General features: G+C 38.8%; 1 pseudogene; it reads left to right on the top strand.

The window, feature by feature from the left end:
• The first annotated feature begins 10,670 nt into the window (after window positions 1-10,670).
• LOC124994942 (trafficking protein particle complex subunit 2-like) lies at window positions 10,671-11,468 on the top strand (annotated as a pseudogene).
• The last annotated feature ends 12,783 nt before the right edge of the window (window positions 11,469-24,251 follow it).

The following is a 24,251-nucleotide window of genomic DNA, read 5'->3' as shown; positions in this document are numbered from 1 at the left end:
TCACTGTCTTTGTGCATAATTCCTCACCATGTGATACATTTCACCATGGAGGAATAGCAAGAAGACTGCCTCTGGTAGGGCCTTTCATGTTGCACTTTCTAACCTCGAGAAATGTGAGGGAAAAAAATTTTTGTATATGTACACACACACACACACACACACACATATATTTATAAATTACTCAATGTGTAGTATTCTAATAGCAAAAAATTGGACTAAGATAATTCTGTGATTTATGCCTTCTTCAGGGGAAAAGAAGGTGATGGTGAACTTCCTGCTTCTACTGTTTTCTCAAATGCCATGGTACCTAATATTTTGAAGAACCATGATCTGAACCCCCGTACAGTAGCACTGATAGTCAGGTGTGGTAGCGCATGCCTGTGATCCCAGTAGCTCAGGAGGCTGAAGCAGGAGGATTGCAAGTTCAAAGCTAGCTCAGCAATTTAGCAAGGCCTTGTCTCAAAAACAAAACATAAATAGGGCTGGGAATGTGGCTCAGTGATTAAGTGCCCCTGGGTTTAATCCCCTAGTACAAAACAAACAAACCAACAAAAAAGCAAAAACGAAACAAATAAACAAAAAGATTAGCACCCATGCCTGAAATCCAGACCACTAGATTATGGCTTAGGCAAATGTTCCTTCTAAAGGTGAAAAAAATGTGGATATAAGTGGAGAGAAGAATAGTAGCTGAAAGTAAAGGAATGAATAAATGCATTGTGTAATGAAGAAAATCCAATATTATATCAACACCCGGACAGAAACTCAGAGCAAGAGATGACATTGTTTTTTAGCACAATTATACCCGATGCCTGAAAGTATAACAGTGACTGTTCCCTTGGGAGTTGTCACAGGCAGTTACTTTTACTTCTCCTCCCTTTGCCCTTCCACAAAGTTACTTCCCCTCCCTATGCCTCTGTTCCCTCCCTATGTCTGGTATTCTGAATTCCAAAGAGAAACTCTACCTAAATGGTTAGGATGTTAGCTGCTAAATAATTTTTCTGTATGTTTTCAGAACCCAGAATTTCTGGTGGCCTTCAGATAACATAAGAATGTGTAATGCCCCTTCTTTCTCTGTGTGTGTGTGTGTGTGTGTGTGTGTGTGTGTGTGCGCGTGCGCGTGCACACATGTATTCCTCGAGATAGGACCCAGGCCCTCATACATGCCAGACAAGTGCTCTCTACCACTGAGCTACATCCCTTCTTCCCCTCCTTTTTCTTTTAATCCTATGTATCAACAAATACAAAGGATGTAAATTGATGTGAGGTTTAACTTGCAGAAAAAAATAATATACCTGTATAAAGAGCTACAGAAACAAGCCCTAGGAGGTTGAGGTCCCTTGTGATGTTTTGGCCAGAGAAGAAGGAAAAAGGAGACATAACCCTGGAGAACAGCTAAAGAACCCACCCGGTACATAGTCTTCCTGCCCACTGCTCCCTGCGTTTCCTTTCTGTCACTATAAAAGAACTTTATGCCACTAGTTGGAGTTTTGAGGATCATAACCCCCTCCATCTTCCAGGGTTCTGGCCTTGAATAAACCTGACTCATTTTCATCCATTCTCATCTGCTAAATATTGGCTTTTGAACTGTGAGCAGCCCTGATCTGGGTCTGGTAACAAAAAGGTAAAGCCATATATTACTGAGACCTTTCCTCCTTTGGAACCTGACAAGATGGAACAGATAACCTGAATAGCTTCCCCTTGGGAGATGTTTTCCTATGTTGGAATAATGGACTGACTGATCATTAATGATTGAATGTGATTCAAGATATGTGAATCCTATTCAGTCATTAATAATCAATCAATAATTCAGTCATTAAGTTTTGTGATCCTTTTGCTGTAAGAGATGTGTGGTCAAAGACCAGGCACTTACCTATGGTATAATAGATAAATATTTGATCTTTGTTTCTGGTTCATGAGATAGAATTCCAAAGTCCTAGGAATTTATGGGATTTTGTAAGCTAATGCCTGACTGACCCATAGAAGAGGGAATGTCTCTAACTATTCAGGATGGAGAACCAGTCATGTGACTAGAGAGTTGGAACTTTCAGCTCCACCATCACTGCCCCCACCCCACCTCTAGGGGAGGTAGGGAGGCTGGGGATTGAGTTCAGTCACTCAATGCACAATGATGTAGTTAATTTTGCCTGTGTAATGAGATTTCCATGAAAAACTCCTGAACTATTAGTGTGCTTTCAGTTTCTCCCCCAGGGGAATAAACAAGAAATGAGGTATAGTCTTACTCTATATTTGGAATTTGTATGAAAGCCAGTAGGTATTTTACATGTAGAAGGGAAAAGGGTTTATGTCTATGGAAAAAATAAAGCTAATTGACCAAGTTGTCAAATAACACTAGAATAAAAAAGAAAGCCTATCAAAAGAAGAGCAATATTTTAGCTCCTTTATTAGACTCATGGGAATTATAAATTTGATTGCTTCAGAGGGATGTGCTTGCCTAAGTTGGAATCCAATAATATCTGTATCTATTAAACATTTGTGGAATTTTAAATAAGTGGATTAATGAAAACTTAAATCATTTCAAGAAAAACTATATTTTTACTCTATTTATATTTTCAGATATAGAAATTTTTCTCATGAAAAGAATCATAAGAGAAATACAGAAAGCAATGATTTTACTTATAACACAGACCAAATTTTGAACAAGTATAATTTTTAAATATATTTAGTTTTGATAACAGTAATAATAATAGATAAGTATCATAAAGGAAAACACAAGTTATCTTCACAGTGTATCATTAAAGATATAGTTTCTTCAATATGAATGGCATGAGTAATGGCCATGGACCTGCCCCATTCAAGTGTCCTGCAAAAGAATCCTCTGTATGGGGGCACAGTTGGCTGAGGGCCTCCACCCACTGCATCTATGAATGTTGTAGCCACCCCCAGCACCCCATGCCAGCCAGGCAATGGGCCTGGTGTGTTAACATGAACTCATTCTTAGGAGATTCCTTTAGCAGGAGACTTTGGCTCAAGGACTCCCCACCAATCAGGCTGCAACATTCTTAGCTTGCAAGGCAGTTCTGAGACTCCTACCCAATCCTCCTTTTTCCCTTTCTTCTTCCCAGCTTCAGACATGCTTTCTGAAACTTCTTCCTGTTTTGTCCTGCTCTCTTCCCTTTGTGCTTTATAGATGTCTCTTGCACATAGAATTCCATCTTTGTGACGGCTTCTCGGATGATCCAGACACCACAGAGTATTTACTTTTGCCTATCACCTAGGAAGGACTTTCAGAGCCATAAATATCTCATTTTCAAATTTGTGCCAACTTTAAAAAATTTTTCAAATATAAACATTCTCAATGTATAATATGATGAGTTTTAGCTTTTGTTGTAGAAATATACCCTTCTAAAAATGTAACAGTATTGTTTTTAAGACCTAATCTTATCAACAATTTTCCTTTCTTTGTTGTATTTTTCTATATAAAAAAAGAATAAATCATAAGGTTAAAAAGTCTGTAGTATAAACCATTCCTAAGGTTAGGAATGAAGATGACTTTGTCTGAAATTCCAGGGAAATTTTTAGATGTATTATTATGATGACATTCCTATTTGTTATTGTTTCATTTCATCTGTTAAATAAATGCAAGGGGGGCTAGAGTTGTGGTTCAGTGGTAGAGCGCTTGCCTCGCATGTGTGAGGCAAAGGGTTCGATTCTCAGCACCACATATAAATAAATGAATAAAATAAAGGTCTATCAACATCTAAAAATTATTTAAAAAATAAAAATAAAATAAATAAATAAATACAAGGAAAATTGCACATGTCCCATAAGAGATGCTCACTGAAGATGCACCTCTGCCTGATGACTTGTAGGGGGCACTGTGATAGTAGCTGTTAAAGAAAGGGTCTTTAGATGGAGACTGCAGGTTATTATTATGTAAAATCAGTTAAGAGACCGGAATCAGCCATAATGTACAAAAAAAAAAAAAAAAAAAAAAAAAAGCCTGCTTTGAAAATCCATTGTGATTAAGTAAAAATGCCTATAAATGATATAGCTTGTCCTGAATAAGTATCACTGGCTTTAAAAAAATAGCTTTGTGCATCCGCAAATACAGAAAGAATAGAATTCAGGCAAATAAGATAAAATAACTACAGAAATAGAGGTGCTGACTAGTGCTTTAATAATCATTACAAAGAGGGTTAATAAACTAATTTGAACTTGAATAGAGTACTACTTTATATCAATTCCAAGAGCAAGGAAAAGTTTCAGTGGTGTTAGTTCAGCTAACCCTGAGGAGGTATTTGGATCCAGAATTCTAAGAGGTAGTAGTTTCATATGAGCCAATATTAATGACTGTAGGTACAAGGTTGTTTCTGATAGAAAATGAATTTCTATAGCTTTAGAGAATAATTTAAGCTAGGTTAAATAATGAAATAATCATTAGCCCGAATTAATAAAAAAAAAAAAAAAGACATGCATATTCCAATCTTATCCACCAAATCACTTGACTCTCACTGACTCTCTTTTTAGGACCAGCAAGCTGTGCAGTTGCATGATACCATGCTCTGAGAAAGACTCTAATGCTTTAATTCTCTGCTGTCCCCTTCTTGAAATTCTCTGTAATTTTGAATAGAAGTTTTATATTTTCAGTCTGCTCTAGGGGCTGCAAGTTATACAGCTGGTCCTGTGTTTTTTGAGTGTTTTCTTATTTGATACAAATGGACTATATCAGAAGTTCAAGGAAACTTCTGTTATCAAACCAATCTCAATGTCATGTCAGGGTCTGCCTGGGAAATTGTTAGGAAGGATTCTGAGATCTTACCTGGGGCCTCTTGAGAAAGTGTCTTGGCTAATTAGCATGTCAGCTGTAGACTGGAGAGAGGATCCCCATGGGACATATGTGCCATCTCTGGACCACATGATCTCTTAAGTCCTTTCTAGTCTGAAATTCCATATGATTGTTTAGCAAAGATCACAATAATTTTGAGAAAATGGAAAATTTTGCTCCAATATCATAAGGAAGTGATACAGAGAATTCTTAACTGAATATACATCATGACTGCCACACCAAGGTAAGGATGTAGAATATAGTACAATATAGAAATACAGTTATAAAATATCTTAACTGTGAAATCACAAGATATTTTTATTTCATTTCCTCTTTCTATAAGGACACAAATCATGTTGAGTTAGGGATCATCCTAGTATCCTCATTACCTCTTTAAAGTCTCTACATTACCTCTTTAAAGTCTCTGTCTCCAATTACAGTCACAATTTACGGTACTGGGGGTAAATATTTCAACATAAGAATTTGAGAGGACATAATTCTGCTCATAGCATTTACTCAAGGCTGGCCTTGAACTTGTGATCCTTCTATCTCAGCCTCCCTAGTTGCTGGGGTTATAGGCAGCACTACTGTGTCAGCTCCCATTTAACATTTATTGCATTCTGTCATCCTATTAAGAAAGAGGAAAACTATCCTCATTGTGTTACTAAATTTATTTTAGTAAGAGTAGACTTACTAAACATTTCCCTTGTATACTGGTGTCAAATAGCATAAGAGTTATTGTAAGGGATCTTAGATGTCATTTGGTCCATTTTTGTCATTTTACTGATGCAGAACTGAAGCCCATAGCAATTAATTAAGCAATCATAATTTGTCAATTTGAAGCATAGCAGAACTCTAGAGTCCTGTTTTCTAGTGCTGTACCCTTTCCATGAGACCAAAGGAATGAAGAGGTAATTGAGAGAGAAGCAACAGCCTCATATGTAAGACCATTAGACTTTGGAATATCCTTTGAAATCCTTGGAAGGCTGATCAGAACATGGATCCACCAAGGTGGGTAAGCTCTCTAATGCAGGACTGGGAGTGCAACTCAGTGGTAGAATGCTTATCTTCCATGTTCAGGCCCAGGTTTAATCCCCAGCACCACTAACAAACAAAAAATACCTCATCCCTGGATAGGCTAAGCAGTGTTGGCTAATCAGACTTGTAAGAACTTATACTCTTACGTTAATGATGATAGTTATTTCCATTCTTCATTACAGGTGACCTTGACTTCTAATTTAATTAGTTCTTGGCAGTCAAGGTATCAAAGATAAAGCCAGATATCAGTTAAAGCAGTGAAAATAGATTTTATTCAGTAACAATTGACAGTAGGCAAAGAATTGAGTTCCATTCCCATTCGTTCAGAAGTCACCGGACTTTGAAAGGGAAAAACAGAGTAGGGAAGACAGTTGAGTAGGTGCTTGAGCAGAGGTTAGGGCAGTGACAAAGGTTTGATCGGTCATCAAAGTTAGGATTCTACCATCCCACAGAGACTGGGAGACAGATGCTCTAACTTACTTTATGTTAAAAGTAATAGCTTTCGGATTCTTGAGACAACACACTAGAGTTGTAGCAGATATACTACATCTCAAAGAGACAGAAGAAGGAAGCAGAATTATAAGCCCCTTTTAGTAAATACTCCAGGAAAGGGAGGTAGGGGACTAGCATGAGGTGTTGGCTAAAACAAACAGTAAATTCTTTTGATAGTCCAGATGCTTTTTGAACAGGAACTCCAATGCAGGCAGGGTAGTTGCAGGGAGGAGCCCTCAGGCTCCTAGAAACCATGTTCAAGCTTTAAAAATTGTTCAAGTGTCTTACCGTGGGAGTTTGAATGGAGTGTTCAGCTAAGAGCTTTTGCAGCTCTCAAAGGTTTTAGTCAACAGTATCAGAAATTAGATTTCTGTTCCTGGACACTTATTTCGTACTATAATATATTAAAATTGGTGACTAAATGAAGTGAAAGCAAATGCAAATGTTTGCTGGTATAAACAGGAATTAAATACAATATATAATTCATAACCAGAGTAAACATTTTGAAACAGCATGTGAGGCATATTACTAAGAGTTTCCCACATCGATGGTTCTCAAACTACAATTTAGGAATCACCTAATATATTTACTTTATTTAGGTTGTGCATCTTATTTTGAAATAATTTGAACCACCACATGATACGGATTTCACCAAATGGTATACAGGGATATGTTTCCCTCTTCTTCCTGTCCCCCAGCCCTTCAACATTCCTTGAGCACCTTTTAAAAATTGTTTCCCAGACCAGCACATTAGACACCTGTAGTCCCAACTACTTGGGAGGCTTAGGCAAGAGGATCACTTGAGCCTAGGAGTTCAAGGCCAGCTTGGCAACATATTGAGACTTTATCTCAAAAAAAGAAAGTAAAAATAGAGTTTATTTTTTAAAAACTGCTTCCCAGGCTTCAGGACAGACCTAATGAATCAGGATCATCAGAGATGAGGCCTAGGCCCTTGCATATTTGAATGTAGTACTTCTGATTGTCATTAGTTTTTCTAACCACTACTTTGTAGGAAAGTATGAGTGTTTTTTTTTTTTATTCAAATTTTAGGGATGAAGAATCTTATAGTTTGGTCATATTTCATTATTATAATAATAGTGACAAGCCTACATCGTGAGGGATGAACTGAGGACCGGACCAGGAGGAAAAGGGTCTATTCTCTGTTGACTACCAACAGATTTCTGTCTCAGAAACCAGACTAAAGTTTCCCTACCAGGTCTGCCCACTCAACAAAGAAACAGACCTATCACTCATTCACCTGATTGGCAAGTGGGTTCTTGGGTTTCAAAGGCTACAGTCTGACCTGATTCTCCTCCCTCCGAGGTGTGACTTACCTTGCTGTTGCCTTCTCTGGGCAGGAAGAAGATCTGACAGAGAATGATCCGCATCCTGTAGGCCCAGCCAAACCTCTGTTCTTTGCTCTAAACTTGAACTAGGAGAGTGAATCAGGCTGACTTCAATGGGGCACCTGTTATTTCTGACTATTCTCCCTAGTAAGTTGTGATGACAGCATATGAGGCAACACATGATGCAAAGAACTTTGTAAACTGTTAAGTGCCCCGTAGGTGTTATTACAGATGGTACCCAATGTTAGACATCACAGAGTGAAATGGGTATTCAGCAGAACTGCCATCTTGTCCCAAAGTAAACCTTACTAAATTATACACTTTAAGAGGCTACATTTAGTGATATGAAAGTTTTAGCTTGATTAAAGTTGTTGTTTAATTTAGAAAGGATGCATTCAAAACTTTTACATCAATGCCTTTCATTCAGTATCTAGAATCTTAGTAAATACATTTTTTTAAAAAAATTGTGGTACTGGGGCTAGAACTCAGAGCCACTTTACTACTGAGTTATATCTAATCATTATTATTATTTAAATTTTGAGACAAGGTCTTACTAAGTTGTTGAGGCTGGTCTAGAACTTGCAGTCCTTCTGCCTCAGCCTCCCAGGTGGCTAGGATAACAGGTGTGTGCCACCATGCCCAGCAAGGTGATATATTTTCTTTTTTGGTATCAGATATTGAACCCAGGGGTGCTTAACCACTAAGCCATGTTCCCAGCCCTTTTCGTGTTTTATTTTGAGACAAGGTTCTGCTAAGTTGCTTAGGGCCTTGATAAATTGCTGAGGTTGGCTTTGACCTTGTGATCCTCAGCTTCCCAAGTTGCTGGGATCACAGGTGTGTTCCACCATGCCTGGCTAGGTAATATATTTTCAAACTGAGAGATTTTCAGTTTCAGAGTTTTGTGTATAGTTTTCAGTTAATGGGCTCTACCTGTGAGGATCTTACCCTCTGTACTCCTTATGGAAATTATAGATGAAAAATAATGAAAAAGAATAAAAGTATTTTTAAAGCAGATCAATGGAAATGCTTGCCTAGACACTGGTTACCTTATTTAGAATAATTATTTATAATTTATTATAATTATACATTATAATTTATTGTTATTATTATTATTATTATTATTATGTGGTGCTGGGAATCAAAACCAGGCCCTCATGCATGCTCAGGAAGCACTCTTTCACTAGACTACACCCCTAGCCCATAATGGATTTTAATAACAAACTTAGAAGATCAGCACAGAGAAATACATCATTAAAAATATTTTCTTGGACAAACTCAGTTATAAAAGTGTGATGAGTGACTGAAAATGACTGAATGACCAAAATGCTACCAAAAACCATTTAGTTGCTCTCGGTAAAAATGTACATTTTGCTGGGGAGTCCCCTGTATCTTATGTGTTTTTTAAAAAAATTTACATGCTATCATTGTCTGGAAAATTTTAATAGGTTTACTTACAATCCTTACAAAGTTAATAGGTCAAACTTGTTTACGGAAATCTGGTGACTTGCATTATTACTTTATGTCCTTACATTTCATAAATTTACACATAAACATGGAGAAAATTTATCAGTACCTGGTTCTGCTCTCTAATTTTTTCATTCACAATAATCGTGTGCTGAATTATGTCCCCCCAAATTCTGTTAAAATTCTAACTCCCAGTAGCTCAAAATGAGTTCACATGCTGGGGTTCTAATTCAATATGACTGATGTCCTTAAAAGGAGAAAAAATTAGAACACACAGACATGTGTGCAGACACAGGTAGAAGACAGGCATCTACAAGCCAAGGAGAGAAACCTCAGAAGAAACCAACCCTGCCAACACCTGGATCTTAGACTGCCGAGCTCCCAAATCTGAGAAAATAAATTTCTGTTGCTTAAGTTATACAGTCCAATAAAAATATCACATATTTAGATACCTCAAGACCTCTCTCGCAAATATTGAATGTTCAGAACAACCAGTAACAAGACAGAGAGTTGTTTTATAGTATTGTTTTGCTTGGGAATGAAATGTGTCTCATCACAGTGGATCTTAAGCTCCTTCTCTAGATATGTGGGGGGATATCTTTCAGCATAATCATTACATGTGGATGGCATATTAGAAACTTTAAATGATGCAACAAAATAGGATTCACTTGCTGCCCGCTGTTTAAAGAAAAACTTTACACAAATTTAACAGGGTTTAATTGAGCAAAGATAGATTCCCAAATTGAGCAATCCTCAGAACCAGAGCAGACTCAGGAAGATTCCCATTCGCAATGTGCTCTGAAAAGTATTTATGAATGGAAAAAGGGAAATGATGTAAAGAAAATGGAAGTGAGGCACAGAGAATGCTAGATTGTTTCAGGCCTGGCATTTGCCTTATTTGAACATGCTTTGGGCAGTTGGCTGCCTACTGTTGGCAAGCTTGGCTGCTGTGATTGGCTATTCATTCAAAGGGCAGATTCCTAAGTTAGGTTTGCTTTTGTACAAAAGAAAGTTAGGATGCAGTTTTTTATGAGAGTTCTTTATGCAGTTCAAATACGTGAGTGCAGAGGCCTTCTCAAACCAATTTAGTTTATGACTGCAAAGCACCAATAGCTGTGCATTGAAACTTCAAAGATCAGTGTTTAAGTCCTACACAATTTCTCATACTTTATACCGGAGGAGGCATTCGCAAAATAGGAGTTCAGTGGACTCCTGACAATGTCTGATTTCAAGTAGTGTCATAGTACCAGGCACGTACCACCCACTGGTTGATTTTCAGGCAGTCAACTTGGAAGGATTCATGGTTCAGGAAACATTTTCCTTTCCACTCTGGAGTTGGAGAGCTGGAGGAGGTGCTAATGCTAGTGAGAGATGGCTGCAGTGGCTATACACACAATTGAGAGATGACATTGGTTACCAGAAAATTTTATTTGAAAACAAATCATTATCTTCACAAAGTTGTGATAAAGTTATTTACATTTAGATTTGATAATTAAGAGATATGAAAATACTGATAAATAGAAAATTCAAAAGAAAAAAAAACATAAAGCAAAGAAATATAACAGTTTAAGTGAGTAGGTCAAATTTGAAATAGCCCTCTGTTATGCAAACAGAAGGGGCTGATGAAAATAACAAACATTTTGGTACCTCCACCCTACCCTGGCCTGGACCAGCTGACTCAGTCTGTCAGTCATTTGGGCAATTCACGTCAAGTTTCAATCTGCAACCGTTCACCTTCTCAGAGGCTTTGCTCTCACTAGTCATTCCGCTAACCCAGTGTTTCTTAACCATGGCATTATTGCCCTGTGGAGCTGGAAAATTCTTTGTTATAGGAGGCAGTCCTGTGCATTGTAAGATGGTCACAGCATCCTCAGTTCGTACCAACTGAGGCAGTAGCACTCTGTCCTGGCGTGCACAGGAACCACATACTGAAGACAATGTCTGGAAGCTTTTACTTTGTAATTGTTGGCCACCATGATAATCCAGTTTTTGAAATGAAATTTTTGCCAGCTGGGAAAGCAGAATCCAAAGATGATGATCATCATCTAAACCAATTCATAGCTCACTCTGTTCTTGACCTTGGCTTTCAAACAACATGTATTTGAAAACTGGACAAATTCAGTGAGTGATTTGTGTCAGCATTTGTCACTGCAGGGCATATGAGATTTATTATGCTTCATGATATAAGGTAAGAAGATGGAATCAAGAACTTCTTTACTGATGTCTACGATTTATATATAAAGTTTTCGATGAATCCATTTTATGAATTTGATTCTCCTTTTCAGTCAAGCTCATTTGACAGAAAAGTTTAGTTTCTTGGGAAGAAACACCTTTTAAGCTGAATGTAGAAAAATTCTGAAGTAAACAATGTCACCACAATGGGATATACTCAGGAATGTGTAAATTGTAAGTAACTGGGAAAATTTTATTTGTCTAGTTTATCTAAATCTAATAGAACTTCTTTATATTTAAAAGTAGTTACATTCTGTTTCATGTGGATAATCAACATTAATACTCACTTGTGAAGCGTTATTTATAAAGAGCTTTTTACCAATAATCTTAATAAATTGAGAATAAGAAAAAAAGAAAATAGCATACTTTCTGATAGCATATTAAAGAGACAAATAGAAAAAATATATAATAATCTTATATATTACTTTTTGTGGTTGTTTGTTTGAAAACATGGTCACCAACAATTTCTTCCATACCATGTACTTATGCAGTTCTTCCCATCAACAAATAGAGTATATTTGCTATTCCTTTGAAAGTAGGCTGAACTTGTGATTTCTTTCAATCGATAAAATCATCCTAAATGGTTCTGTGCCAGTTTCATACTGTATCAGTTCATTTTTCATTACTGTAACAAAGTACCTGAGACATACTACTTAATAAAGAAAAGTGGTTTATTTTGGTTCTGGAGGTACCAGGTTTAGAGGTTGTATCTGTTGATGACCTTCTTCCTGGAAGGATCCTCAAATGGTATAGGACAACCACATGACCAGGTAGTACATATGTGTACGTGAATATATGTCTGGTCTCTCTCTCTCTCTCTTTCTCTCTCTCTCTCTCTCTCTCTCTCTCTCTCTCTCTCTCTCTCTCTCTCTTTCTTTCCCTTCTTATGAAATCACCATGATCCAATTGTGTGAGTCCATTGTAATGGCCTTATTTAATACTAATCAATTCCCAAAGGCCCTATCTCTAAACACCATGGTCAGATTTAGTTTCCACCTTCTTAATACCACCCAATGGTGATTAGACTTCAACACATGTAGTTTTGGGAGACATACAGACTTTATCCAAACTGTAGCATACACCTAGGCTTTAAGCCTCTTGGCAGCTCCCACTTTCCCCATCTTGGGAGTCAGCCACCATGCTGTAGATTTCAGGCTTGACCACTCAATGATGAAGAGACATGAGGAGGATGAGCTTATCTGGGATGGTCCAGCTTCAGTATGCTTCTGGCTGAACACAGCCTCACATGTAGCTTCAGATACAATGCATGCAGCAGAAGAATCATCCAGCTGAGCTCAGTCAAGGCACAGTACTATGAGAAATAGCAAATCATTTTAATTTAAACCACTAAAATTTTTTATTAATTTTTTAATTTGTTCTAATTGGTTATATGTAAGAGTAGAATGCGTTTTGACACATTGTACACAAATGGAGCATAACTTCTCATTCCTCTGGCTGTACAGGGTGCTGAGTCACATCTGTAGTGTAATCATACATGTATATAGTGTAATAGTGTCTGTCTCATTCTACTGTCCTTTCCATTCCCTCCACCCACCCCTCCCCTCACTCCCCTCTGCACAATCCAAAGTTCCTTCATTCTTTTCTACCCCACCCCCACTAGGGATCAGTATCTGCTTATCAGAGAAAACGTTCGACCTTTGGTTTTTGGGGATTGACTTATTTCACTTAGCATGATATTCTCCAGTGCCATCCCTGTAGAGACATGCTTAAGGGACCGTGCTCGGGAGGACGCGCCCACCTGCTGGCGCGCGATGCCTCCTCCCTGCCGGTCCCGGCTGCGCTTGCCCCGCAAGCATCCTGGCGCGAAGATGGAGCATGCGGGAGCGTCAGCGTCGGCGAAAAGGTAACTCCTGGAAGTTGCAGGAGCCCGAGGAGTCGAGTCGGCGCGGGCTGTGCGCCCTCAGGTCTAATGGCCCGGGCTCCCGAACAGCGGGTCCGGCGCCCATGGCCCTGAGCAAAGGGCTGCGGCTGCTGGCGCACCTGGAGGCCACAGATGAGAGCCCCGTGCTGCTGGAGGCGCAGGTGGTGACTGCCTGCTCTTCGAGGCTGGCACGGTGGCCACACTGGGTGGAGCTGGTGTTGGCACCAAGGCGTCTACCTGGGAAGAGAGGCAAGCAAGGAAGCATCACTAAAGAAAAATAAAGAAGTTGTTCATTCCCAGTCTGCCTCCGATTCTTTCCCGCAGTCTCATTGCTACAGGCAGCAACACATCCCTTTACTGGCAAATGCCATAATTTCATTCTTCTTTAAGGTGGAGTGTATATGTACCACATTTTCCATTGTGTACATGTACCACATTTTCTTTATCCATTCATCTGTTGAAGGGCATCTAGGTTGGTTCCATAGTTTAGCTATTGTGAATTGAACTGCTGTATACACTGATGTGGCTGCATCACTATAGTATACTGATTTTAAGTCCTTTGGAATGGGATGACTGGGTCAAATGGTGGTTCCATTCCAAGTTTTCTGGGGAATCTCCATACTGCTTTCCATAGTATAAACCACTAAGTTTCAATGTGATTTTTAAAAATTAAGCAAGAGATAACTGAAATTTCTTTTTAAAATTTTTATATATTACTATGGTTTGACTGTTCCATCTAAAACTCATGTTGAAATTTAATTCAGATTGCACTAGTGTTAAGACACGGGGCCTCAGAAATGAATTGATTTCCTAAGTATGGGAATGTGTTTGCCATAAAAGTGAGTTGGGAGCCATGCGCTGTGGTGCACACACGTAATCCCAGTGGCTCAAGAGTCTGAGGCAGGAGGATTGTGAGTTCAAAGCCAGCCTCAGCAACTTAGCGAGGCCCTAACCAACTCAGGAAGACCCTGTCTCTAAATAAAATATTTTTAAAAAGGACTTGTGATATGGCTCTGTGGGTAAGCACCTCTGGATTCAATCCCTGATAACAGTGCCGCCCCCCCCCCCAAAAAAAAAAAAAACAAAAACCAAAAAAGTGAGCTGGGCCCTCTCTTGATCACTGTCTCATGCATGCTCACCTGCCCTTCTGCCATGTTAGGAGGCAGCATGGTGACCCTCACCAGATGCTGGCATCATGCTCTTAGACTTCCCAGCCTTTAGAACTGTGACCCAAATGAATTCTGTTCTTTACAAATTAGTCTGTGATATTCTGTGATAGCAATAGAAAATTGACTAAAACACATATTTTTAAATAAAAAATAAACTTAAGAATATTTTATTTATTTTGGTGGCATGGGGATTGAACTCAGTACCTCACAAATAATAGGCAAATGCTCTAACACTAAGCTACATTCCCATCCTTTTTTTTTTTTTTTTGGTGCTGGGGATTAAAACCAGGGTGCTTTTACCACTGAGTCACATCCCCAGCCCTTTCATTTATTTACTTATTTATTTAAATTCTTTTTGGGACAGGGTCTTGCTCTGTTGCTGAGATTGGCCTCCAACTTAGGACCCTCCTGAGTCTTTGGGATTGTAGGCGTGTGCCACTGTGCTTGCCGTATATGTTTTTCTGTGCTTATATATTTGCCCAGATGAGAAAATCTCAGAGAAATAAAATCATTAGAAATTTTAATTAATTCGTTTTATTTATTCTACAAGTAATATTTCCCCTTCATGTCTTGGCATGACTTACAGAGGAAGATAATGTGTTAAATGCTTTCTTTTTGTTATTATGCAAATGATCTTTCTTGTAACTCCTTGCAGCATGAAACTTAATTATATCTCTATGTGTGACCTTTATTCTGCAACCATACAAAAGCAAAAAAAAAATTTTTTTTTCAGTTCTGGGAATTGAACCTGGGACCTTGCACATGCTAGGCAAATGTCCTACCATTGAGCTATACCCCTGGCCCTACAAAAGCAAAATTAAAAAACAGACTTTAAAAATTTAGCTCAAGTCTTTGTGGTTTATTATTGTTGTTGTTGCTGTTATTGTTATTTTGCAGTACTGGGAATTGAACTCAGGGCTTCACATACGGTAGGTAAGTGCTCTACCACTGAGCTACATCCCAAGCCCTTTGTGATGTTTTTAAAAAAATGTTTCAACTTTGTATTTTTATGTATGAGAGAAGACTACAAAAACCTCTGTGTAAATAATGATAAAGCAGTTCATTGTTTTCTGAGCTACAAGAATATATCTTTCTTTGGAGTTCAAAGCTACTTACTAGGCAGAGGGCCCCTCTGGAGGACATGAAGGTTTACATGGCTAAAGTTGGAGGACCCTAAATTAAATGACTTTCACTTTTAATAGCAGTGCTAGAGTTGGAGTTCTGGTTTCTCTCAGTCCAGCTACTCATCCATACTACTGAAGTTTCTCTTGAAGCTAGAAAATGCAACCTAATTTGTACATAATAATGCCCCAAGGTAACAGGGGTTTTTGTATATTTCTAGACTCCTTGGTTAAAAATACAATGAAGAAAGCAGAATTAAAGATGATTAATGATTCCACAAGTGAATTAGGACAGTAGTTGAAAATACATATGCCACTCTTTGTCTTAATCCACAGGACTGTGATATTTTGGGACACATGACACTCACAAGGAGAAAGAGGTAGAGCATGACTCATGGCCTGGCAATTGATACACTTCTGCTGAAGGTTTACAGATATGGAAAGCAGAGAGTAATGTAGAACTACAAGGCCCTTTTATGGAAATTTGTCAAACGGGCTCCAAACCAACACTATTAGAACTCAAGTCTCAGTTCCTATATTATGATGTGTACTTCAAAAAGCAAAACCTAATGACAGTCTAAGCCTAATGACAGAAGACAAGAAAGATTTTCCTTCCTCCTTGCAAAGAAAGGTAATCTGCCCCTTTCTTATTTCCTGTTCTAGAATCTGCCTCATCTCAGGATGACTGATGGGAGAACATACATATTTAAGGGAAAAATCTGCATATATCTCTTACACACAGGATGTGATCTTGCTCTCCACAATTCATTTAGACCAATGGCATCAAAACCCATAGAACATTTTTCTTAAATCATTGGCACCTTTGAATAAGGTAATGACATTTGATTCCCATTGAAAATAAATTAATAACAAGCTTTACCCCAACTAAAAATAATGTACTAGGACAGATGAATGTTGATTTTGTGTAAGCAGTTGGGGAAGAAAAATGGAATTAAGAAGTTGTATAGATAATAGGAATTGGAAAATTGAGTTTTAGTAGACCGGCATTTCATCTCCTTATAGAAGGATATTATAAGACTTTGCTAAACAGTGTGAAATCATTTAGACCTTCCCAAGCAGTGAGCATACCTGAAGCATAGAACCTGAGACTATGATTTTAAAACATTTTTAAAGTAGAAAATAAATTGGAATTTCTCAAGAAGAGTAAACAATACAAGTGGCTGGATTTTTGCAAGTCTGGCTCTTTACCAAACCTTATTGTATTCATTCATCATAGAAAAAAATATGTCCAGTGATATATTAGTGGACAAGCTTTTAAGAATTGTGTATGTGCTATAATATTATGTCATTTAGTTGGATCTTTCAGGATTTTTCCTTAAGAGGATATAGTTTTTCTCCAGTAATGTATTTATTTTCACCCCAATTTCATGCTACTTTAGGTTTTAAATTTGTATTTGTTCATTGTTTTATGTATTTATTATTATTATTTTGGTACTGGGAATTGAACCCAGGAGTACTCAACCACAGAGTCACATCCCCAGCCAATTTTTGTATTTTATTTAGAAAGAGGGTCTCGCTGAGTTGTTTAGGGCCTTGCTAAGTTGCTGAGGCTCACTTGGAACTTGAGATCCTCCTGCCTCATCCTCCTGAGCTACTGGGATTACAGGTGTGCACCACCACACTGACCTCATTGTTTTATTTTTATTTTATTTATTTATTTTGTGGTGTTGGGGAATCCAACCTAGGTTCTCCCACATATTAGGCAAACCTTCTTTCACTGAACTACATCCCCAGTCCCATTCATTGTTTTCATCGTGATGAACTGCTCTTATGGTTTAGATATTAGGTGTCCCCCCAAAACTCATGTGTAAGACAATACAAGAATGTTTAAAGATGAAATGCTTGGGTTATGAGAACTTTAATTTAATTGATGCATTAACCCACCGATATAGATTAACTGGGTGGTAACTGTAGATAAGTGGGAAGTAGTTGGAGAAGATGGGTCACTGGGGGTGTGCCTTGGGGTTTATATTTTGTCCCTGGTGAGCAGAACTCTCTCTACTTCCTGATTGCTGTATCCTGAGCTGCTTTTCTTCTTCACACTTATTATGGTTTGGAGGTAAGGTGTTCCCCAAAAGCTCACATGTGAGACAATGCAAGAAGGTTCAGAGATAAATGATAGGGTTGTAAGAGTGTTAATCCAATCAGTGATTTAATCCCCTGACAGGAATTAACTGAGTGGTAATTGAAGTGGTAGGTTGTGGCTGGAGGAGGTGGGAATTAGGGTGTGGTTTTGGGTATATACTTGTATCTGTTAATGGGATAAGAAAAGAATATAAAGAAGTTCTAGATCATAGAAAGAGTGAGAGTGTAATCAAAAGAAGTCGGCTGTTAGCATGGGAAAGGGGAGAAAGGAACTCTGAGGGAACAGGTAAACAAAAGGAAAAGAGAGCGAGAAAAGTAAAGAAGTAAAAACTTAAAAATTTTCAATAAGGAGAAAAAAGAAAATCTACACTATAACACAGTCATATAGTATTCAAACCTCTCAGTCTTCAGTAGCCTGATGTATGAGAGGTACCTGACAATGAGCTTCAAGTCTCCAGCAGGCCTCTCAGGATGGGATTTGCCCCACCTAAAGATGGAAGATACAGCTTCCAGGATTATCCAAGATGGCTGCTCTGGCTTCCAAATGTGTTGGCAAATGGGGAACTGCAACTTGGGGTGTGGGCATGGTCATCTGGAGGTCCTGGAGGCGGGGTGTGGTTGGTCAGGCAGGGGTCCTAGAGGTGGGGTGTTGTCAATCTGGTTGTGGAATTCTGGAGGCAGGGTGCAATTAGTCAGTCTGGGAGTCCTGGTGGCAGGGAGCAGTCAGTCAATGTGAGGGTCCCGGAGGCAGGGAGCAATTGGTTGGGTTGAGGGATCCTGGAGACGGGGCTCAGTCAGTCTGGCCAAGGGTCCTACAAGTCCTGGCTGTTGTCTCAAAATGGTGGCAACCTTGTGTAACCAAACCTGCAGGTACTGTGACAGTGAACTTCCAGGCAACAGCAGGCAGCTGGTGCTCCACTGGCGGTCAGTGGTCAGTCTGCTGACTGCTGTCGGACGATTGGGAGGTGAACCTTGGGCAGTGGGTGATAGGTAGGTAAAAGGCAGGTGGTAGACAGGCAAGTGGCAGGCAAATGGTGGCTAGTAGGCGCCAGACAGTGAGCAATCTGCACTCAAAAAGTAGTTGATATATGTACTTGTATCTTATCAGTGGAGTATCTCTCTGCTTTCTGATCATCATGTGGGCTGGTTTCCTCTGCCACACTCTTCTGCCATGAGCCCTGAGGAATGGAGCCTGACTTTTATGGATTAAGACCCCTGAAACTGTGAGCCCTCAAATAAACTTTTCCTCCTCTACAATTGTTCTGGTCAGATTCTTTAGTCACAGCAGCAAAAAAGCTGACTAAAACAACACCCTTCCACTATGCTGTTTTGGATTATTTTGGGCACAGAGCAATGGAGTCAGCTGTGTATGCACTGACACCTCTGAAACTGTGAACCCCAAATAAAATTTTCCACTTCTAAAATTGTTGTCAGGCCTTTTGGTTACAGCAGTGAAAGAGTTGGCTAGAACAATTACTCTTCAAAGGATTTCGTGAAGGAATTATTAACATTATTATTAGTATTATTATTTGTAGCATGAAAGTTGTGATTGCCTGGCAGGAAAGAAGATGGGAAGTGGGGAAGTACTGTACATGTTGTGTTTGTGAGTTCTTTAATTTTATAACAAGCCACTAGGTAGATTTATATTACATAATGTCAAAGGAAAAAGTTTGAAGCTCATAGAAGTAATTTGCCAAATATCATGCTTACTTTGGACCAGATACTTTGTATTTTACAATTTAATGATACTGATCCTATAAAGTATTATATATATTCTGTTTAGGGGAAAACTGAGGCTCATTGCTTTCTGTAATTCAAACTCACTGCTACTTGATTCCAAGGTCCAGGGCTTCACCTGAGCATACTGTGGACAAACCTGAGGCATTGGAACAGAGATCTTACATAAGTTAGGGACTATACAGATCACTTCTCAATTCAGAGAAGCTCTATCTGTAGCTCTCCACCTTATCACCACTCTAATGGTTGATTTTAGGTGTCAACTTCAATGGATTAAGAAATACTTAGAAACCTGGTAAAGCATTGTTTTGTGGTGTATCTGTGAGGGTGTTGCCAGAGAAGATTAGCATTGTGAGTCTCAGTAGACCAGGTAGGAAAATCTGACAGGCACCTGCAAATTGGCTAGGGAATCAGAGGAAAGAAAAAACAAATGATAAAAAAGTGGATGTCTGCCTACCTATCTAGGAGCTAGGATGCGTTCTTCCTGTCCTGTCCTTGGATACCAAAACTGTAGGCTCTGGCCTTTGAATTTTGGGACTTACATGGGGGTCTTAGGCCTTTGGCCCCAGGCTGAGAGTTGGACCATCAGTTTTCTTTGTTTTGAGGTCTTCAAACTTGAACTTAGCCATACACCCAGGGTCTCCAGCAGGTACCCCACCTGCCTACCATTACCATCCAGTCAGCCATTCAAACTAGGATGGACTGATTAGTCTACAACTCTCATAATCTAATCATTTCAACTCTGAATATTCCTGCATTAATAGAAGCTTTTGCAGGACACCTCATAATACAGATCATAATAGTGAATTACCTGCTTCTTAAGATCTTTACTGATAGTTCCATGGGCTGAACTTTTGTGGTTCCCAAGGACACTTCCTGCAACTTTAAGTTTTTTGAATTCAGAACCTTAGAACCATCCTCCTGGAAAGCTCAAACTAGAGAATTCTCAGATCTCAAAGAAGATATTTACACATTCTAATTTAAGAAACACTGAATTTAAAGAGTAGGTGACCACTATTGTCACTTAAGTTGTAAGTATAAATGTGGCAATGCATAACTATAAGTGGTTATCCATGTAGCATGTGCTAAATGTAGGCCCCCTATTGATGAAAACCAAGACAGAAAACTCTCACAGGGCACTTAAGAACCTGTGAGTGTATGCCCGTATCTCTCATGGGTTGCAGGTACTCCATTTTGAGAAGCACAAGGGAAATAATTATCTATACCTCATTGTTTACTCATGGTCAAGGATGGGTGACCAGTTTTGTTTGCATTTATATTGAGGTCCTGCCCAAAATGTCATTAGTCTTCTTTAGTGGGAACGATTTCTGATGGGTTTAAATGTAAGTAAAATTTAATTTTTTTGTTAAAATAACTTTTGTAGTCTTCTTTTCATCAACTTATAGGAGGAAAGATTTATTTTGACTTAGAGTTGCAGAGGTTTCAGTCCATGGTTGGCCAACTCTATTGTTCTGGCTCTGTGTTCACTCCCCAGTACCAAAAACAAGCAAGCAAGCAAACAAACAACAAATACATAAAGATGAATAGTGGAAATAACTAAAGCATAGGAATCATGAGAAATTAGGGTCCTTTATACTACTACCTGTTTCAAACTTTGTACTACTAAACTCTGGTTTAATGTGTGTGGTGTTATTTCCTTCAGTATTCCAGTTAGGTGATACCATAAGGGGACAAATAAAGAGTAATGGTTGCAGCATTATAAATAATAGGTGTGTGCTATAACAGTCATCATGAGTTGGAAAGATTTTATTTTTAACAGAGGCCAGAGTACATTGAAGCTACTAATTAGTCACCAAGTTGTTTTCTTTTTAATTGTTGCCATTAGCTAGTTGCTCTCTGCTCAAAATGAAGAAGTGAACTTTAGCACAGTATATTACAGGGTGGTGACAGCAGTCTATTAATTAAAGGCAACTGTCATTGCTTGAACGGTTTTTAACTTAGGAACTCTCAGAATGAAAGACTCCAAGACTAATTATGGAGTAAATTTGGTGTCTTTAATTATCAATCCACTTATTTTTATTTTGCTTTCACAAAGAAGGGGATACCCCTAAATAATGTTTAAAATGCCAGTCTCCAGTTATTACCACCTTTCTAAATATATGATTTAGAGCTTCACTTGGTCTTTTTATTTTTATTTCTAGTGCTGGGGGGTGCAGCTCAGTAGTAGAAGTACTTACCATGCATAAAGCCCTGAATCTTATTCCTAACACCACATAATAAGTAGATAAGAATAAATAAAATAAAATTTTTTATTTCTAAAAGTTTTATTAGCCTTGAACTGGGAATCCTTTAAGGACAGAAGATAGAAAAAAAATCAATCTCTGTGACAACTTATGCAACAATCATGAATACGTCATTAGAAATCATGCTTGAACCAGGTATGTGGGAGCACATCTGTAATCTCAGTGACTTAGGAAGCTGAGGCAGGAGCATCACAAGTTCCATGCCAGCCTCAGCATCTTAGTGAGGATGTACGCAATTTAGTGAGACCCTGTCTCAAAATAAAAAATAAAAAGAACTGGGGATATAGCTCAGTGTTAAAGCATCCCTAGGTTAAATCCCCAGTACCAAAAATAAAAATAAGTAAAAAATAAAGCATGCTTGAAATCACCAAATCATGATGTGTATGTGTGTGTGTGTGTGTGTGTGTGTGTGTGTAAATGTGTTTGCAATACTTTAACTACAGAGGTGGGGACCTTATCCACTCAGGTAAGATCAGAAAGTTAAATATTGTTATTGGAGGTTGAGAATTGACTGTGGAGCATGGTGATTTATTTCTCCATCCTTGGGTGTAAATGCCCAAGATTAGACAATCACCCCAGGGCAGAAACAGAAGTATACAGTGAGGTAGAGATAGATAACATTTAAGGCAGGTTTATTGTAAAGTAAGGGAAAGACAAGAGAAAGGGAGATATATCCAGGAGAGAGACAGAGGTGTGCAAATCACTTAGTGACTGAAATGCCCCCAAATGATTAAACTTTTGACTTGTTAGGAGAGGGGTGGGAATTTGTATTGGTGCAAAACCTTGACGTGCCTCTTTGGACCAATGTTTTGTGTATCTGTTGCCATTTGGGGAAGTCACATGCCTGTGCCGTGGTAAAGTTAAGGGCATACACCTGCATAGTTTGGTTATTTTGACCTTTCTGGCTTAGTACCACTGGCAGAAGGTCATAAAATGGTCACTGACCCTTGGAGAAGCTTGTGGGTGCATGTGTGACCTTGGGAACATGATATGTGCCCGTAAATCTATGGGCAACAGTGCTAGGCCTCTTTCTGGAATGTGGCAGAAGATTGGTAATTCTGGGTCAGTGGTTCTTTTTAAATCACTTCTCCCTTCCCATTTCTGCCTATCTCTAGCTGACTACCTAAGCTAACCATAGTGTAGCTTAAATGTATCTAGGCAAAATGTTGCTATTCAATAAGAATAGAATACATAGTAAAACTGTTAGACAGTCAGGGTAATGGACCCCAATTAAGGTCTTGTTCAAATATAAAGACCATACCATGAGGCTAACCTGTGGAAACTTTCCAGCCAACTCTTTTGTCCTAGAACTGTGGGGAAATGGAAGATTGTCTGTCCCTGAGTGCACACCCACCATAGGAATGAAGTAATCCAGACTTTGGGGATGGTACCAGAAGATCTCAGAAATTACTGTCTCTCAAATTAACAAGTGAATGAAAACTCCGGACCGAGAACACATGGAATACAGCCTTTTAATCACCTCTTTAAAAGCCCCTTGTTCCTACTGATGGGCAGAATCACTGCCTTTGGGATAGGAGGCCCCTGTGTTTCTCCTTTGCTAGCAAAGCAATAAACTTTTTATTTCCTTTTTTCTCAAAATGGTGTCCTAATTATTGGATTGGCACTGGGGACAAGGATCAAGCTTTTGGCAACAAGCCTTCCAAGTAGCTGGGATTATAGGAATGCAATGCCATGCTAGCCCAGAGCGAGTAGTTTATAATGAACAGAAAGTTGATTTAGTTCACTGCCACAGACCTTGCTCTCAAAGCCCTGGCTTGTCTGCAGGATTTCTGGAATGCCTTTGGGTGTTTCTCCTATTGTTTCTGTGACTAGCACCTGGCTTTCTTTTATCAGTGCTAACCCCTTTATCAAAAACTCTGCATGATTTTTGTTCTCCACAAGGTCGGAATGTGAATATTCCAGACATTTCTACTCTGCTTCTTTTTAATTATAAATTCAGTTGTAAAATAATTTGCTCCTCTCATATCTTTCTGTAAACTGTTTAAAGTAGCCACAGAGGCCTTTCTGGAGGAGACGACCTCCCTAAACAGGCTACTCACAAAAGATCTCCTTCATCCCTTCTCCAGAAGAGGAGAAGAGGAAACGAAAGAAGGAGTACCTGGTGCAGAGCCCCAATTCCCTAAAGTCCCAGGATGCTATAAAATCCTCATAGTTTTTTGTGTTGACTGCTCTGCTGTCCTCTGCCAGCCTTCAGGAGGAAAAGCAAGGCTTATAGAAGAATGTTCCTTCAGGAACAAGCAGCACTGAAAGCAACCCGAATCAAGATGAGTGGAAAAGCATTCCAATAAACATATTTTACATTTTTTAATAAGTTGCCACGTAGCTTTTTAAACATTTTGTTTAGAAATTTCTTCTGCCAGATATCCTAGTTCATAGACACAGCCAGATAAATCATCACCACTTTGCAGCAAGGATAGCCTTTCCTCTTGTTTCCAATACTTTACTCCTCATTTCCATCTGAGTCCTCATCCGAATGGCCTTTACTGTCCATATTTCTACCAACATTCTGGTCAAAACACTCAAGTAATGTTTAACAGGATCCAGACATTACCTATACCTCTTCTCCTCTTCTCAGCCCTCATCAGAATTGCCC

This window comes from Sciurus carolinensis, chromosome 10, assembly GCF_902686445.1.
Source record: "Sciurus carolinensis chromosome 10, mSciCar1.2, whole genome shotgun sequence".
Classification (NCBI taxonomy): domain Eukaryota; kingdom Metazoa; phylum Chordata; class Mammalia; order Rodentia; family Sciuridae; genus Sciurus; species Sciurus carolinensis.
This window is presented reverse-complemented; position numbering and strand designations above follow the sequence as displayed.